The sequence below is a fragment of the Centruroides sculpturatus genome, unplaced genomic scaffold (assembly GCF_000671375.1).
Source record: "Centruroides sculpturatus isolate CEXI.00-Female unplaced genomic scaffold, Cexi_2.0 scaffold141, whole genome shotgun sequence".
Classification (NCBI taxonomy): domain Eukaryota; kingdom Metazoa; phylum Arthropoda; class Arachnida; order Scorpiones; family Buthidae; genus Centruroides; species Centruroides sculpturatus.
The window spans coordinates 590,814-604,777 of NW_019384430.1; the positions used below are offsets into that span (position 1 = coordinate 590,814).

Below are 13,964 nucleotides of genomic sequence, written 5' to 3' on the forward strand. Positions count from 1 at the left end.
TTTTTGGCAAGTTATCCTTATCCTCTGAGCATTTTTCTGCATTATCTTCAGATCCATGCTTTACCTTTTGCAAAATGTATGTAATTTTAGATTGCTTGCTTCTAGTTAAAAGGTCTTTATAAATTTCCTTATATGGTGTTAAGCACTTATGAAGAATAAAGCAAGTATGGAATAAGGGAAAAAACATTCGGCAACATCAGAAGCAGAAGCGTCGCGATCTGGCAACATTGAAACAAGTTTCGAGAAGGACCACTTATATCGACAGAAGGCGAGAAGAGAAAATTTACATACTTAAGTACTAATAGTTCACGAAAATAATAATTTTCGCAAACTATTATTACTTAAGTATGTAAAAATTTATTACATTTCTTGTTGTACGAGGTTTTTACCCAATTCTCGAACCGTGTCAGAGTAAATCCGTGCTATAAAAGTACCGTGTTATACAGGGGATGGTACCAATTCTTGAACCGTGTTAGAGTGAATCCGTGCTATAGAAGTGTCGTGTTATACGAGGGTTACCTGTATTTTAAATGCACCAGATCTGCTAACAATGCATTAATACATCATCATCATAACATGTGGTTTAGCAGTCTGGTATCATCATAAGCAACCAGATACATTGTCATCACTTGCGTATGTGGCCAGAGCAGCATTATATAATTTTTTTCTAATACTATATTTATATTCTTTGAACTGAGTGATGAAACAAGTGATCAAGAACCTCTCTTCATCATTTCAATGTAAATTAAACAGTCTAACAGTCTATCCTTAGCCATGTAGGGAAATAGCAAACATCCCCAGCAAGTAGTAAGCTTCCACACACTGTTGCTCCTTAACAAATGATGACGACAGGATAGAAGCCCTGTGAAGAGTTGATCCCAAACCATTTTATTTTGTTTGTGAATTATTTTCAGTTTGTTATTTATTTACTTTGGTGCATTTTATTTTGTTAAGAATAGACTACCGAACTTCATCTGGGCAAAATTCTGAAACTAAAACCACCTTACTAAGATGACTGCTGAAGGCAACTTATTATGTCGTCGAACCTGGAAATGACATCTTGGGAGAAACTTCCATAAGAAGTTAAAAAATCATCTCCCACCCCAAATTGTCACAAAAAATCAACAAAAAATTATAAAAAGATTAAATATAAAAGCAATGATATGACAAAGATTACTAGAATTAAATGAATGTTAGCCACTTAAGTATGTAAATAAGATCAAGTGGGTATAATCATGTAACATCACCACAACTGCAATATAAGAAAGAGGTGAAGCTTGAGATCAAATAAGGTAAAAGCAAGGCTTTCAAGTTCCATTGATGATATAGAAGTTTCATGGTGATGGTTAGGCAAATTTAATTTGTAAGATTTTCTTTTGTGAATTTTTGATAGATTTTAATATATTTTTGCTTGTCGATTTTGTGGAGATAATTATAAGATAATTATAATTTCATTTTTAAATCCCCAAGTGTTGGGAAAGTTCTTGTATATTTTTTTTTGTATTTGATAAAATATCTTTATTATATTTCAAATTTTTGCTAGTTTTATTTCCTTCTTGTATATATTTGGGTCTAGTTAATTAATTACTATACATGACAATGAAAAAATCTGTTTTATTCTAGACTCTAGAATAAAAAATTTTTTCGTTATCATGTACAGTAATTAATTTGGGTTCTTTTTTAGCTGTGAACAATTTTATTCTTATTTATTTCCCCATGTAAAGTCCAGGCCTGGCACTCTTGAACCTTTATATAATGCACCATTAGGAAACTATCCAAACACTTGATAGAAATAGATAAGGCATTACAGCTCTAGTAACTACCTTGAATGTGCCAGCTAATGCTTCACTGCAAGTAACAGGTAACCTTTAAAAACTTCTTCTGTTAATGACAAAGGGTTGTGGTGATTTGTAGTTGCTGTGAAGAGTTCCTAACAAGGTACAGTACCTATGATATTCATGTTGTACCATGAATGTTACAATGTAATGTAATTCCTCATTCCTGTCCTTGAGCATTGAGGAGTGTTTAAAGGTCCTTTTCAACAAAGATACCAGACTAATTCACTAAACTGTAAGTCTTTATTAAACGTTTAAAATCTTTATTTCTAGACATTTATAGGATCATAAAAAAAATTGGACTGTTATCAACTTCAGGGAATTGGGGGATCTGTTGAAGGTATGGAAAGCATGAATCAAACTACACTATGCTCAAATATATTAATCAAAATATTTTTTAATATAACATTGATTCGCATATTTTTCTTTATGGTTAACATTCTCTGTTAGGGTGTATACCTGAACCTCAGCTGTTTAAAAATTCAATTTGATGTTCTTTCTTTAATAGGCTAGTTGAACTAAGGATGTCTGATACAGGCGAAAGCATTCATCGTATTGAATATTTTTGGTGTTTAACTGATTTGGTGTAATGCTTTGTTTTTAGATAATAGATACCAGTTCTTGAGATATTTAGTATGTGATAATATATGGGCTGATCAAGTCTATTTCCATATTCATATACATGTTTTGGGTGCTTCCCTTGTCAATATGGTACACTTTTTTTCTCAAGCAACCAGAAAAGACAATCACTCATACCTTTAAATGCAATGCAAATTTTAATTTTTCAAATGTTTCGGTCATTTTAAATGCCTTTCTTCAGGATAAAAACTGATTGCAACTTAAAAATAAGAACAAAAACTTATCAAAACTTGATGTTTTTAGTTTCCTCTCAAATTTTAACAGGAAGAACTCTATAAACATATATACATAAATAAACAGGCTCAATTTTGCTATAGCAAACACACTGTAACGTAAGTATAGATCAACAAATAATCTCATGCTAGCAGTACATATGCTGTCATACAAGCATTTTCCACTCTTAAAAACAAACTAATTTTAAACATTTTCTCAACAACCTGGATTTTAAATTTGTCATCAATTTTTCAAAATCACAAAGCACTACATAATACAACTTTTGAAAACATTTCATGTAGGACAGTTCCTACACTCATGGTTCTTTTAAGTTTTTGCTCATTGAGAATAGATGATTTACAATCCTATCAATGTTCTAATGGTGCCTGGCAGAGAAAAATCTTTCACTGCTATACAATATAGGTATCCCTCATACAACATGGCATTTCTACAACACAATTCAAGAATTTGGAAAATCCATTATACTGTAGGCAAGTAATCATCTGTAAAAATGAATGAAATACAGTAGTATCTCATTACTTGAACAATTCAGTATTCAAATACAAATTCTGGAAAAAAATTGCTCAGTACTGAATTCAAGAAGCACAATCCACTAGAACAAATTTTCAATCAATAACTTTTTAAATTTTTGTTGATAAAAAGTTTATAATAAAAATAAAACACAGAAAATGAAAATATTGCTGATATTTCTAAACAAAAAAATAGCTCAGACTCTGTAGAAAGAAAATGCCCTCGTTTAATTAAAATTGATATTAACATGTGATACAGTACTTCTAATTATGATTGTTAGTTAATTATTGCTTTAATAAACATACAGTAGAGTGTCGTTTATCCGAATCAATTGGGGACTGGGGTTGTTCAAATAACTTATTTTTCGGATAACCAATTATGTACAAAAAAATATATTAATTAATTTATCCCGTGTTGAAATTTTTCTCCATTGCGTGTTGCTTCGCATTGAATTTTCGTCGATGTTAAGCCTAATGAAGACTGTTGTATCGTTAAATATTATTTTTTTTATTTTGTACAAACAAAATAAATATATTGAAAAANACTGGGTCTCAGCATGTATACTTCACTGTAAAAAAAACTTTTGTTAAAATAGAAATAACTTTCTTCACTTGTTAATACTGATTCAGCATGTATATTACAGTGTATTATTATGTATCTAACAAATATTATCTTTGCCCCAATAGTGTCTATGATGGGATCAGGGCATGTATTTTTTATAATATGTTCAATAAAAGAATGAATGAATGAATGCCAAGCAAAGTCGATATTTCCTATGGCATCCATGATGTTATATTTTTTCCAAAATTGCACCAAACAAAAGATAGATTTAAAGAAAGTACACCTTTTTGCCAACTTTTGCTGATTGGTTTGTGTTTGCAAATAATCATATGTATGAATCAATAAAATGCCGCGATAATTTAAATCAGCATAAATTTTGTTTTTTTTAGGCTTCAAGCAGACTGCTTTATCTCAAATCAGCATTAAGCGAGGGAGCATTAAGCCGGGTCTTACAGTACTACAAATTGCAAACAGCACTTATAGAACATCTAAAAGTAATGAATTACATTAAATCAAATGTTATATAATTCCCTCAGGTGTTTAAAACATCCTCTCTACACTTGTCTACATCCAGTGGCATAACAACATATGACCAGGCACTGGTGCAACATTTCCAAAACAGTCCTCCCACTGGGCCTTCTGTACTTTCATTCCTATACACTGCCTAATAAAGAAAATTATAAAGTGATAAGTAATTTATTCATTTTAAAAATAGTGAACTATGTTGGTACATTACAGACCTATGTGTGGAACACTGACCAACAAAATTTTTTCTGGGCTTCAAGGCCAGCTAGTTTCCTTTCTTCTGAATTTTTGATAGCAACTAATGCTAAACTACTTAATCTCTCTTCTGCCTTTGAATTCCTAAAATAGTTTTTTGTAAACCTTAGATAGAGAATGTTGAACTGAAGCTTTAATGACAATACTGTAAGAAATAATAGAAAAGCAATGCAGAATTTGGCAACCTAGACACAACCACATGATTTCCATGAGAAGTAGGTCTGTTAATTCTTTCAGTGTAGCTCTATCAGCAATGTCTTTCTCTTAGTAAGATTTGAATGCGAGCAGTTGTGTTGGGAATGATGGTAATAAATCATCTTCCTAACAGGCAATAAGTTTTTCTATAGTTGCATATGGTTTGTTAGATCAGGAACAAGGGAAGACTAAAGAACAGTGTAAAATGTGCCCAAACTGTATTCTGACGTCTCAAATTGATTCACAAACTATTACTATATTTAAAGTAGCATTCAAAACATCTACTTTAAATCTGCTCTAGATATAAGTCAACCTTCAGTCTTTACACAATTTACCATAGGATTGTAGCATTAGTCAACATTGGATGATCTGCCAAAGACAGAGTATCTCCTGAGAGAATTTTCTATAAGAAACTTATAGAAAATTCTCTCAGGAGATAATCTGTCTTTGGCAGATACTTATCCCTGCTTAGATGTCACACAAAGAAAACTCTGCATGGGCAGCCTGTTGGCTTGGTGTGAACCCATGTTCAGTAGTCTTATCAACTTAGCCAAGGGTGGGATGATCAAATTTATCAGAACACTGACACATTATTTTCCTATACTTCTGGAATGTTTGTAAGATTTGCCAAATTTCAGCTAGTGTTATAGGCCAAGGGTACCTGTACAATTGCAGAGGTTGAACAAATAATATTTACACCATTGTTTGTGTTCATAGTTTGTTCAACAGTAAAGTCTGTGCTGTATGGTAAGATCCAATAAAGTATCAGTGAATGACTATACATCTGGTATCTTTTACACATTCCCAAGTATATTTTAAATACTTAGTTTAATATAATTTAATGTTTGTTAAATGTTATTTTAATTATTAAATTGTATTTGAATTAAAAATTTCAGTCCTAAACTTGTATACACAATCAACCATACCTGTCTAAATCAAGAATATTTGTTTAATATTACATAAGTTGCTTTATTTAAATTAGTTCTGTAAAAGAGATGATTTGTTCAGATATGTTTTCAGGATACGAAAGCATAAATTTGACATACAACATAATAGAAGTACTGTACAACTGCCCTCTTCACTTATGTGACAGACCCAGACATTACGGCGGACTTCACTGGAGCACCTATCATCCTTACCATCCCGCACCCAGAATATCTCAAATGATTGGAGGCAATCAAAATTTTTAAGGCTTGCTGCAGAACTACCTGCATTAATTTTACGGAGAAAATGTGCCTTTCAATGGCATGGCAAGCTCTACTAGCAATAATATTTAACATAAAACTTGTCCCAAAGTATGAAAATTTATTCTCCAGACTAAAAGCAAAACAACAAATAAAAAAACCAAAAATGACAAAAGATGACACGAGTAACATAGTACATATGGCTAGAAACAAAGTGAGAACTGTTTTTTCTTACTCGTAGATGAATGTTAAAAAACTCTTAGAAATTTATCCTGTTGGTCTGTTTGTCTTTTGTCCAACCTATGGAACAAAGTGTTACTGTTAGCAAAAGAAAACAATCCGAATGTGTTAACCTAAAAATGCTGTGCTATCTGTATATATGTATCTGTGCACATGGAAAAATTTTAAGGTATGTTTATAGAATATGTTATATATACATGGCATACAGTCCCTTTGTATATTGTTGGATTATAATTCGCATATTTATATGTATCCTCTTCATATGTATGATTTTAATGTTTAGTTGGCTGAGGAGGGGCAGGAGCCTGAAATGCATGCTGTAGTAAGCATCCCAACTGAATAAAAAGATGAAAAATTTACCTAGTGTTTGAAAATTGTCACTACATTGTATCTGTGTAAGGAAAAAAATATAAAACATGGTTTCATTAGCATAAAAAATCATATTTAAAGTGAAATGCATGTGTGTATGGTATCTGAAATTATTACCATTTGATTTATATTTGATTATTAACTGCCAGCTTGTTTTGAATAAAAAAGAAGATTGAAGAAGAGTCCTGAAGGGGCTAAAAAAACATTTGCAAGTTTTAATCATATGCACACTGGTCAACTGGTTAATGTGAGTCGCACTGTTTATAGAAAACTGGTTATAATCAATCAACTTGAGACACCAACACACTAAAGACCGGTTACAATTGCATCTATTATATGTGAACCTGACTGGCAATACAAACACTATACCAAACATCTGTAGGTACGTATGCATGTTTCCCAGATTCAAGGAACTCTTCAACATCCAATGTGACTAGTTAAATTCTTATTGCTACTTGTATAATTTAATCAGGGTATTATTTCATATAAAGTCATTCAGTAAGATCATTCATTGATGAGTTTATATCATGAGAACTCCTCAATGTGGGTTCATATAGTTTCAAGTTTAAATCTTAATTTATCATGTTTCATGCTGTTTGTGTTTGTGTGTATACACACAGGATCTTTATAATTAAAGTTCCACTTTGAAATGACCATAAAATAAAACTACTGAACAAAATGTTATAAAACTTGGTAATAGTTTACAGGAAGTCATTGGATTTTATTTGCTGCACAAGAAAATAGTTCAAAAACTCACCACTAGTGGGGAATGGTGCTGTATGCAATATTGTTAAACAAAATAAAGATGAAGACATCGATTGAAAATGTTTTTAATTTAATCATTTGAACACGTTTTGTATCATGTTTTAGAATATGGTGTCTATCATTTTCTGAAATTGCATTACTGTGTCCTCAACAGTAGCACTTAGTATATCAGGAGGAATGTTAGACATGTCAGTGTATTGCATTTTTCAATTCTGCAAATTGTTTATGTTATCACCATAAAGAGTGGCTTTGAGGCCATAGCCATAAGTCACAGGGCTTGAGGTCTAGTGACTGGGGTGGCCAAGAAATGGGAAAGTGTCGGCTTATAATCTGGTCATCTGTGAAATGTTGCTTAATTTAAGTAACTGCTTTACACACATACCAATGTGAGGTGGAGCTTTGTCCTGCATAAAAATTGTGGTGTCTACAAAGCCACATTGCTGAAGTTCAAGTATCATGAAACGTCTTTACATTGACTCTAAACAAGCAGCATGTCAAAAAGCCAAGCTGTAGATTGCTCTTTAAAGAAAAATGGTCCAATTATGACACTAGCTGTCATATCACATCAAATGGTAACTTTAGGAGAATGCAATGGAACTGGATGAACATGATGGATGTATTTGGCCCAAATCCTGCAGTTGTGGGTGTTGACATCCATATTTAGGTAAAAATGGGCCTCATCCATCCATGCAAAGAATTCCAAAGTGAAAGATACTCTTAAAGCAGGATAGTTAAGTTCAAGTTGTTGAACAAGTTTGATTTTGTATGGGTAGCACAGCAGCACTTCATGAACAATTTTGTACACTGTACTCAATGGTAAGTCGATTCGTTATGCAACAGCACTTACACTGCATGTCCTGTGTGTGCTTTTCATTGTTGCTTCCTCTACCGCTAATGCAACAGCTTACTTGATTTCAACAGAAACAGGCTTCCTTCCCTGCCCAAGTGCAACAGATAACAAACCCGTGGCTTCAAACTTTGCCATCATTTTCCACAAATCCTGCAGTGTCATTGGCCCTTGGCATATTTATCTTACAATACAATACTTTTGCAAAGCACGTCGTTCATTGCTATCGCATTCATAACAACACTTAACAAGAAAAGCATGGTTTTGCATAGTTACAGACATTGTCTACTTGTTACAATGAGAGCTTTGACAAGGAGGCTCAATTTTACACTGAAAAATCAACTGCCATGAAAAGCACATTTGCTTAATTCTAATTTGCTTTCCTCCTGCTGTAAGCCATTTACAAGCCATTACAATTTTGCATAACCTCACAGTTTCATTTTAGAAATGATTAAAAATATTAAAAATATTTTCAACTGATGTCTTCATGTCTTTATTTTGTTTAACAATATTGCATACAGCACCATTTTCCACTGGTGGTGCGTTTTTGAACTATTTTTTTTATGGAAAATAAAATCCCATGACTTCCTGTAAACTATTACCAAGCTTGATAACATTTTGTTCAGTAGTTTTCTTTTATGGTCATTTCACAGTCTAAACAACTTTTAGGCACGCATCCTAAGCAGAGAATGTATTTTATAATGAAAAATAAATGTTATGTCAAACGTTTTTAACATATTAAACGTTGTGCTGGACTAGTGAAAAGTGTTTGTTTATTTTTAAATGTTATGTAATTAATAAAACAAGAATATTGTGATTAATATACTTGAGAGTATAGATAAAGTGATTCATACTTTAAACCATGCATTCTACACCCTTGATAGATTGTCTGATTCCCTGAAGCTGATGGCAATACAATTTTTTGTAATCCTATAAATTTCTAGACTCCAAATACAGGTAACCCCCGTATAACACAATAGTTACATTCCAAAAAATTGCCATGTTATGCGAATCCGTGTTATACGAAACAAAGAACTAATACGAAAAGGAGGGTTAGGTTCCAAAAATTAAAAAACATGCTACTATATTTTCATAATTAAGATAAATATCTTCATTAAAATTTTTTTAAGTGATACATATTAATATAAATTAAACAATGTTTTCTTCGTCATCACTAAAAACACTATTAATTAACCGAGTGTGTTTTCTTTTTGGCAAGTTATCCTTATCCTCTGAGCATTTTTCTGCATTATTTTCAGATCCATGCTTTACCTTTTGCAAAATGTATGTAATTTTAGATTGCTTGCTTCTAGTTAAAAGGTCTTTATAAATTTCCTTATATGGTGTTAAGCACTTATGAAGAATAAAGCAAGTATGGAATAAGGGAAAAAACATTCGGCAACATCAGAAGCAGAAGCGTCGCGATCTGGCAACATTGAAACAAGTTTCGAGAAGGACCACTTATATCGACAGAAGGCGAGAAGAGAAAATTTACATACTTAAGTACTAATAGTTCACGAAAATAATAATTTTCGCAAACTATTATTACTTAAGTATGTAAAAATTTATTACATTTCTTGTTGTACGAGGTTTTTACCCAATTCTCGAACCGTGTCAGAGTAAATCCGTGCTATAAAAGTACCGTGTTATACAGGGGATGGTACCAATTCTTGAACCGTGTTAGAGTGAATCCGTGCTATAGAAGTGTCGTGTTATACGAGGGTTACCTGTATTTTAAATGCACCAGATCTGCTAACAATGCATTAATACATCATCATCATAACATGTGGTTTAGCAGTCTGGTATCATCATAAGCAACCAGATACATTGTCATCACTTGCGTATGTGGCCAGAGCAGCATTATATAATTTTTTTCTAATACTATATTTATATTCTTTGAACTGAGTGATGAAACAAGTGATCAAGAACCTCTCTTCATCATTTCAATGTAAATTAAACAGTCTAACAGTCTATCCTTAGCCATGTAGGGAAATAGCAAACATCCCCAGCAAGTAGTAAGCTTCCACACACTGTTGCTCCTTAACAAATGATGACGACAGGATAGAAGCCCTGTGAAGAGTTGATCCCAAACCATTTTATTTTGTTTGTGAATTATTTTCAGTTTGTTATTTATTTACTTTGGTGCATTTTATTTTGTTAAGAATAGACTACCGAACTTCATCTGGGCAAAATTCTGAAACTAAAACCACCTTACTAAGATGACTGCTGAAGGCAACTTATTATGTCGTCGAACCTGGAAATGACATCTTGGGAGAAACTTCCATAAGAAGTTAAAAAATCATCTCCCACCCCAAATTGTCACAAAAAATCAACAAAAAATTATAAAAAGATTAAATATAAAAGCAATGATATGACAAAGATTACTAGAATTAAATGAATGTTAGCCACTTAAGTATGTAAATAAGATCAAGTGGGTATAATCATGTAACATCACCACAACTGCAATATAAGAAAGAGGTGAAGCTTGAGATCAAATAAGGTAAAAGCAAGGCTTTCAAGTTCCATTGATGATATAGAAGTTTCATGGTGATGGTTAGGCAAATTTAATTTGTAAGATTTTCTTTTGTGAATTTTTGATAGATTTTAATATATTTTTGCTTGTCGATTTTGTGGAGATAATTATAATTTCATTTTTAAATCCCCAAGTGTTGGGAAAGTTCTTGTATATTTTTTTTTGTATTTGATAAAATATCTTTATTATATTTCAAATTTTTGCTAGTTTTATTTCCTTCTTGTATATATTTGGGTCTAGTTAATTAATTACTATACATGACAATGAAAAAATCTGTTTTATTCTAGACTCTAGAATAAAAAATTTTTTCGTTATCATGTACAGTAATTAATTTGGGTTCTTTTTTAGCTGTGAACAATTTTATTCTTATTTATTTCCCCATGTAAAGTCCAGGCCTGGCACTCTTGAACCTTTATATAATGCACCATTAGGAAACTATCCAAACACTTGATAGAAATAGATAAGGCATTACAGCTCTAGTAACTACCTTGAATGTGCCAGCTAATGCTTCACTGCAAGTAACAGGTAACCTTTAAAAACTTCTTCTGTTAATGACAAAGGGTTGTGGTGATTTGTAGTTGCTGTGAAGAGTTCCTAACAAGGTACAGTACCTATGATATTCATGTTGTACCATGAATGTTACAATGTAATGTAATTCCTCATTCCTGTCCTTGAGCATTGAGGAGTGTTTAAAGGTCCTTTTCAACAAAGATACCAGACTAATTCACTAAACTGTAAGTCTTTATTAAACGTTTAAAATCTTTATTTCTAGACATTTATAGGATCATAAAAAAAATTGGACTGTTATCAACTTCAGGGAATTGGGGGATCTGTTGAAGGTATGGAAAGCATGAATCAAACTACACTATGCTCAAATATATTAATCAAAATATTTTTTAATATAACATTGATTCGCATATTTTTCTTTATGGTTAACATTCTCTGTTAGGGTGTATACCTGAACCTCAGCTGTTTAAAAATTCAATTTGATGTTCTTTCTTTAATAGGCTAGTTGAACTAAGGATGTCTGATACAGGCGAAAGCATTCATCGTATTGAATATTTTTGGTGTTTAACTGATTTGGTGTAATGCTTTGTTTTTAGATAATAGATACCAGTTCTTGAGATATTTAGTATGTGATAATATATGGGCTGATCAAGTCTATTTCCATATTCATATACATGTTTTGGGTGCTTCCCTTGTCAATATGGTACACTTTTTTTCTCAAGCAACCAGATAAGACAATCACTCATACCTTTAAATGCAATGCAAATTTTAATTTTTCAAATGTTTCGGTCATTTTAAATGCCTTTCTTCAGGATAAAAACTGATTGCAACTTAAAAATAAGAACAAAAACTTATCAAAACTTGATGTTTTTAGTTTCCTCTCAAATTTTAACAGGAAGAACTCTATAAACATATATACATAAATAAACAGGCTCAATTTTGCTATAGCAAACACACTGTAACGTAAGTATAGATCAACAAATAATCTCATGCTAGCAGTACATATGCTGTCATACAAGCATTTTCCACTCTTAAAAACAAACTAATTTTAAACATTTTCTCAACAACCTGGATTTTAAATTTGTCATCAATTTTTCAAAATCACAAAGCACTACATAATACAACTTTTGAAAACATTTCATGTAGGACAGTTCCTACACTCATGGTTCTTTTAAGTTTTTGCTCATTGAGAATAGATGATTTACAATCCTATCAATGTTCTAATGGTGCCTGGCAGAGAAAAATCTTTCACTGCTATACAATATAGGTATCCCTCATACAACATGGCATTTCTACAACACAATTCAAGAATTTGGAAAATCCATTATACTGTAGGCAAGTAATCATCTGTAAAAATGAATGAAATACAGTAGTATCTCATTACTTGAACAATTCAGTATTCAAATACAAATTCTGGAAAAAAATTGCTCAGTACTGAATTCAAGAAGCACAATCCACTAGAACAAATTTTCAATCAATAACTTTTTAAATTTTTGTTGATAAAAAGTTTATAATAAAAATAAAACACAGAAAATGAAAATATTGCTGATATTTCTAAACAAAAAAATAGCTCAGACTCTGTAGAAAGAAAATGCCCTCGTTTAATTAAAATTGATATTAACATGTGATACAGTACTTCTAATTATGATTGTTAGTTAATTATTGCTTTAATAAACATACAGTAGAGTGTCGTTTATCCGAATCAATTGGGGACTGGGGTTGTTCAAATAACTTATTTTTCGGATAACCAATTATGTACAAAAAAATATATTAATTAATTTATCCCGTGTTGAAATTTTTCTCCATTGCGTGTTGCTTCGCATTGAATTTTCGTCGATGTTAAGCCTAATGAAGACTGTTGTATCGTTAAATATTATTTTTTTTATTTTGTACAAACAAAATAAATATATTGAAAAATATAAAAACAATAAAAAATTATACTTCAGAAGTTAATTTAGTATCAAAAACATAAAATATTTGAGTAGTCGAAGACATAGCCAAAGATTACAGCACCACAGCACTGGCGAAAATTTAAATTTGTCAACTGGAATTCTTTCGGATAAACGACGCTCTACTGTATTTCTTGTAATAATGAAAAAGGACAGTATACTTTTGTTAAGTTTTGAAACCAACATTTTGTTTTGTATTAGTCCTTTGTTTTGTGTAGCATGGATTTGGACGTGGCACTTTTTCAGGACCTAATTGTCATGTTATATGAGGCATACCCATACTTCTAAAATTTCAATTGCATATAAGAAGTCTACATTTAGTCTAGTACAGTGTTTCCCAAAGTGGGGCGTACGCCCCACAGGGGGGGCAATTTGATGGTTGGAGGGGGCAATTTGAGAATTGACATGACATAATTTCTTCCCTTCGCTATGAGCTTTTTTAATGCAACGCTTTAGGTGACAAATAATATGAAAGAAAATTTTCTAAATAGAGGACTTAAATTATTAATAAGCATTTGTAAGATGGTATCAAAACTAGGGTTTCTTTCCCGGGATTCTCGCCGTTTATTCCCTACTAGAAAAATCCCGGGAAATCTCGCATTTCAATAATAATTTACCATGTCAGGTTTTCTTTCTATTATTTATTATACGAAAAGTTGCATCTTGAAGACTCACCTAAGAGAGAAATTTTGAGGTTTCTTGCTGCACATTATTACCTATGTTTTACAAGTCTCTACTTGTTAGTTCATGTAATATCTATGTATTGTGTTTGCGCATCATCGAACAGCGGAGACTTGCTGATAAATCCATTATGTG

The 13,964-nt window shown here is 31.9% G+C and overlaps 1 protein-coding gene and 1 pseudogene across 1 annotated transcript in view; both read right to left on the reverse strand.

The window, feature by feature from the left end:
• The window catches only part of LOC111619717, a 35,121-nt gene that overhangs the window by 10,840 nt on the left and 10,317 nt on the right, over positions 1 to 13,964 (reverse strand). The gene's annotated exons all lie outside the window — the stretch shown is intronic.
• Positions 5,254 to 8,570, reverse strand: LOC111619719 (annotated as a pseudogene).